Consider the following 6,000-nt stretch of genomic DNA (forward strand, 5'->3'; position numbering starts at 1 on the left):
TGAGGCGAGGATTTGAGCGGGAGTAGTTCGTTTCGGTGTGATGAAGGGGAGGGAAGAGGAAGCCAAATATGGTGGGTTTTCACCAAGTGGCAGCTGGGATCAGTCCCCATTGGGACCTCTGGGAGACAAAGAACAATCCTCCGAGGTATCCCACCCAGGGGCAAGGAAGCTGGGGCGCTCTCCCCACTCCTGGCCGACACTGGCCACGTGCGGGGAACTGTGCCTGGGGCACAGATCTCCTTGCATGTTGAGGCCGAGGGGTGGCGGGGTCACCATCAGCCTCTCCCAGATCAGGGAGCGCCACCATGCTACGAACAGGTGCCAGTGGCACCCGCTGGGATGAAGCGGCGCCTAGCTCAGGCCTTTCCCGCACGCCCCTATTCACAGACCGCCCCCACGTGCCCAGCAGAGCCACAGCTTACATGCAGGCAGGGAGGAGTCACTGCTTCAAGCCCCCCATGGTATCAGCAACTGCAAAGGAGGACAAGGAGAGAAGCCAATGTTGGGGCCAATGTTGAAGCCCTGCGTCGCCAGCAGCTACGCCCTGGAAAGCACGGTGGGCCAGCCAGCAACAGGAGTCAGAACAGGAGACCGGGGACCGGAGGCGCAGGTGAGGCAGGGAGACCTCTTGGCTGTGGGCTCTCAAAACTAAGAAAGTGAAACTGCCTTCCAAGACGAGGCCCAGTGCAGACAGAAAATTGCTGGGAGTGGAATCTAAACTGAGCAGGACAAGGCAGAAAGGAAAACGTCCAGGGAGAAGGCAGCAGAGGCGGCAGCTTGCAGAAAGCGTGGGTGGTACTTGTTATCTCTTCTCGAAACTGACAGCAGAGGAGCTCTGAGGGAGCCTCCCCTCACCTTTCCCTCTGAAATAGTCAGAAAGATGTATCTCACTGGGGGGGAGAGCAACAGAAAAGAAGTGTTGTCAACTCCCATGCAAAGAGGCTTGACGGAAAGAGCAGGAGGACAACCCTGCACAGCCCATGACGACATGCTGAAAGGACACGCCCTCTAGTCTGTCACGGGAGTTTTAAGAATAAGTTAATAATTAATTTTTAAAAATGATATGCTCTCAAAACAGACAAAAGCCATCACTTTAACATTTCAAAAGGAGTTATAATTTAGCTATAAGAAATTAATAGGCCGGGCGCGGTGGCTCACGCCTGTAATCCTAGCTCTCTGGGAGGCCGAAGCGGGCGGATTTTTTGAGCTCAGGAGTTCGAAACCAGCCTGACCAAGAGCGAGACCCCGTCTCTACTAAAAATAGAAAGAAATTAATTGGACAACTAAAAATATATAGAAAAAAAATTAGCCGGGCATGGTGGCACATGCCTGTAGTCCCAGCTACTCGGGAGACTGAGGCAGTAGGATCACTTGAGCCCAGGAGTTTCAGGTTGTTGTGAGCTAGGATGACGCCACGGTACTCTAGCCCGGGCAACACAGTGAGACTCTGTCTCAAAAAAAAAAAAAAAAATTGCATGATAAGAGAGCATCACTGCTCAGAGTAGGAAACCAAACAACAAAAGCCAGAAAGAGAAAGAGGGAACCAAGGGTATCGTATAAAGGGATTGGTGTGAAGGTAGCCACAAGAACAAAAACACAAACATTCTCAGTTCCAAAATACACACTAAAACCAGAAAAGAGAGTGTGATCCACAGTTTCCAACATGGCCCCAACACATCCTTCTAAGACTGGAAACTGCCAGTCCCAGAATCCCCTTCCCTACACGGTTCCTGGTACGTTTAACAGGGAGAGGGATTTTCAAGCGATCTGTGGGCTGTGAGGAAAGCAGAAACCGTTATTCTGTGGAGATCATGGCAGCCCAGCAACAGCTTCTCTGATTTCCGCCAGCTCTGACCCTGCATGGGGCTGATGCAGACTCCAAGCACTTCCCCGCCCGTCCCCAGCTCTGACTTAACGGTGGCCAAAGGTGGCCACTTCTGGACCTCTCTGTGACTTCTGGCCTTCCTGCGGGACCCAGTGCTCCAGGTTATCGTGAACAATGACTCATTCCTGGACCCTCTGGCTGCAGCTTCCCACACCTTTACCCGCTGCCCCGGCCCCCAGCTCCTCCTACATCACACAAGCCCTGATCTCTGTAGTAAGCCCCTTATTTCTAGAAACATGTAGTGGCTCCATTTTCCTGTCCAAACACAGATGGGTAGTTTTTTAAATAACAGAAGTGGGATCTGGGAGAACAAAATCTCAAAGACGAGACTCTGAAAGCAGTTGTCTGGCCTGATTACATGGAAAGGCATGCATGGCCTCGTGGCCACTAGTGTTCTTGCAGACATGCAGTCAAAACAGTCACTTAAATCATCACATGGGGTCAAGCGCCCATAGAAGGCAGATGCCAGTGGCAGTAACAACTGCAATAGAACACAATAGTGAAAATAAAGTGTCAACGTGCTGTGCAGTTCGTTGGCCTCTCCTAATCACGCTGGAAAATTTGGTGGGAAAAAAATATCAGCTCAGCACTTTACATTTCAGTTTGAGGTTTCGTTACAGTGCCAGAAAACACCCACATCTCTTGCAGCCACAGAGTTGAGATTTCAGAAAAACCAAACCCAAATTCGGATCCCGTGTGTGGCTAAAATACAACACAACTACTGCATTTGAACTCATAGCTGCACAGGTGCTCCTCTGTTAAAGTCAGGGCATCCATTGACAAACAGTGGGACCCTGGCATGGAAGAGATTCCATTTGGAAAGATTCCAATGAAGTTGAGGACATTCAGCCTCCAAACCCCACTGAACCTCTCCTGCCGGCAGAAGTTGCCCTTTCTCTTCTTTCTAAGGGCGGCAGCTTCTTTCCTGAAGAAACAGCAATAATCACTCCTGAGGTACACTTCCCCAAGAGCCCCACACCTCTGGCTTCCAGGTCTGTAAAGAAAGTTAAATCCCAGCAAGCTCCAGGAACATGTTCACAATCTGGCCCAGGAAGATGTGCTATATACACCAAAAGAATTGCAAGATAGCCGGGCGCGCTGACTCACGCCTGTAATCCCAGCACTCTGGGAGCCGAGGAAAGAGGATCACTTGAGGACAGGAGTTTGAGACCAGCCTAGGCAAGAGCAAGACCCCGTCTCTACTAAAAATAGAAAAAATTAGCTGGGAGCACTGGTAGTCCCAGCTACTCGGGAGGCTGAAGCAGGAGGATCACTTGAGTCCAGAGTTTGAGGCTGCAGTGAGCTATGATGAGGCCACTGCACTCTAGCCTGGGCGACAGAGCAAAACTCTGCCTCAAAAAAAAAAAAAAAAGAAAAAAAGAGAATTGCAAGATATTTCCAGTTTATATTGGCAGGAACCTAGGGAATGTGTGTGAGAACAACCCCTAAGGGTGTTAGACCGGGATGGAAGAAATGTGGTGTTGGGTCAGGCTTGGTTTTTTTGACATGGGTGCGCTCACCAGAGACTCTGGGTTCCATGTGTTAGCTCAACAGCGGGGAGTGGCTCTAACGGCTTGCTCATGTCATCAACTGAAACCTAGACCCGCGGTGGCCCATTTTAAATGAAGACGAGGTTGCAGGAGCTCTTTGGTATCCTGTAGAGCAGAGTTTTTCAATTGATATTTGGGGCCAGATAATTCTTTGTTGTGAGGGGCCATTGTGGGGGGCTTGGCAGCATCCGGGGCCCCTTAGAGGCTAGAAACATACCCCTCCCAGTTGTAACAACCAGAAATGTCCCGGGACATTGCTAAACGTCCCCTCGGCGAGGGGCACAATCTCCCCTGGTTGAGAGCCACTGCTGCAGAGAGAGGCATCCAAAGCCTCAGGGAGAGAGGAGCGCCGGAGTGGGTTTTTTACATACAACCTGCTGTGTCATCCCCTGACCAAGCTCCCAGTAGGGCCCTTCACCAGAGCTCTGAGAATGACACTGTGGGGGGGACATCGGCGGGTCGGAAAGGTCTTGTAGGGGCTGCTCTCTGCAGGCCAGGAGCGACGGGGAGACGCTGCCATTGAAAATGAGGTTCCTGAATTCAATAGGATAATGGAATCCCAAAGTGGTAGAAGCCAAGGGACACCTAGAGACCAGGAGGGTCCGTTGCCATCACAGAGAGAAGCAGAGTGACCATCAGAACGGCTTGATCCCCGGAGACCCTTGGCTGGCAGTGGCTGATCGATCCTGACGCACTTGGGGCTGAAATATTTGGTTTTACCGTATAAAATTGCTGATATTCAACCATTTTCAGCCTGAAAAACTACAATTTAATGTTGTTCAGCCTAATCGATGGGCAGCCTACAAAGATCTTACTTGATTTGATAAGAAAAACACTCTAGATCAGACGAAGAGACCTGACTTGAATCTCCCCAGTGGAGCCTCACGCCCCCGACCCAATTCCCAGATGTTCTCCAGAGCTCCTTGGACGAGAGGAGCTGCGCCTCCTTGCGGAAGAGCCTGCTGCGCTACCAGAAGGTATAAATGCACGTTTCCTCCCCGCCCTCCCCGCAGAGACCTGCGCCATGTGTCCGGGAAGGGTGGATGGGAAAAGGAAATGCCCAGACCAGGAGCTGGGGGTGGCCGGGCCCTGGATCTGAGCTGAGGACTCAGTTCCACTGTGGCCCCGCAGTCAGAGTAGGGGCTTATGAGGTCAAGCAGTTAATGGGGTTTGGTTCTGGTCCGTGTCACAGGAGGCTCAGCAGGTCCTCAATCCACTGTGGCTATTCCCCTGGTTTTGGAGAGCAGAGTGGAACACACTCCCAGCAACTGGCAGAGTCCACAGTGGTTCCCAGCAGACTGATAGAGCGAGGGCTACTGTGGTAGAAATGGCCAAGTAGAAGCCACAGGAACTGCCGCTCTCCTAGAATAGAAACCCGAATCATATTGTGAACTTAATCAGGCAGTGATTCCAATTTTATATGTTCTCCTGGAGGTATCTTTACTGAGCAAATCAACACAGCTCCCAATATCTAGCAAATTCTTTTTTCTCTATAATCATGGCTTAAACAAAAACAAACGAGAAGCTCGTTCCACCTGGCAGTGACAGCAATACACCGTCACCATCTTACCTGAGGCCTGTCAGCTGTCCAGCCATCTGTCACAGCTAGTTCTGGGGGACGTGGATCACCCCCCCATTCCACAGGCCAGCAGACCACCCCACTCATTGATCACGCAGCTTGGACCTGATGAACAAGAAGCAATAAACACCCAGAAATCTTAGCAAAGCTCGTGCACGTCAGTGGTGGGAAGTGAGCACCACGAAACGCCTGCCATCTCCGTGAAACTTCCAGGGGTACAATGGTCGGGGACATGTTGAGAAATCCCCTCTGGGAGGAAGACCAGTTGCTGCCGCAGGCACCTCTTGTTATTAAGAAAGCGGCACAATGTTTGGTAGGTCTCTTCAGATTTGGGGTGCAACATACACGTCATTTAGGCGTGCTCTTCCCGCTGACTGACTGGTAACCTATAAAGCTGCCAGTTTTGAGTAGGGCCAAGAACAAGAGAAGGTTCCGCAATCTGCAAGCTGCTGCTCTACTCAAGCCCAGTTGACCCAACAGATCCAATGGATCTTGAAGTGTCTGGGGCAGGTAGGGATTCTGCATGAAGCCCTTGGCAGGCTCCAACAGCTGTGTTCTAGAAGAGACCATGTGAATTTTGGAGCAAAGTCATATCCTCTTCCGAAGATGACGGTTCCCCTTTTGAAAAACAGCTTCTGGCTTGCTGTTAGGCCCCAGAAGAGACTAAGTGTGTGACCATGGGTCACGAAGCTACCATGTGATCTGAGCTGCCAATCTTAATCCAGATGTTAACTAACCCAACAGTCATAAGTTTAGATGTGTGTCCTTGCACCATTATCAAGTGGAAGTGGGACATAGGAGCTCAAACTTGAGTGGATCCTGAAGGCACAAGTCACCGCACAAGCAAATGAGTCAGACTACCACACGCCCACGTCGCTGCATCAGCTCCTCCCCTCGGTCTGCAGATGAGCTCACTGGTGGGGAGGTGCATCCCTCAGGATCAGTGACTGAAGAAGAGCATCAGGCCTATTTTACATTTGCCTCTG

The sequence above is a fragment of the Propithecus coquereli genome, unplaced genomic scaffold (genome assembly GCF_000956105.1).
Source record: "Propithecus coquereli isolate 6110/MARCELLA unplaced genomic scaffold, Pcoq_1.0 Scaffold120, whole genome shotgun sequence".
NCBI classification, from domain to species: domain Eukaryota; kingdom Metazoa; phylum Chordata; class Mammalia; order Primates; family Indriidae; genus Propithecus; species Propithecus coquereli.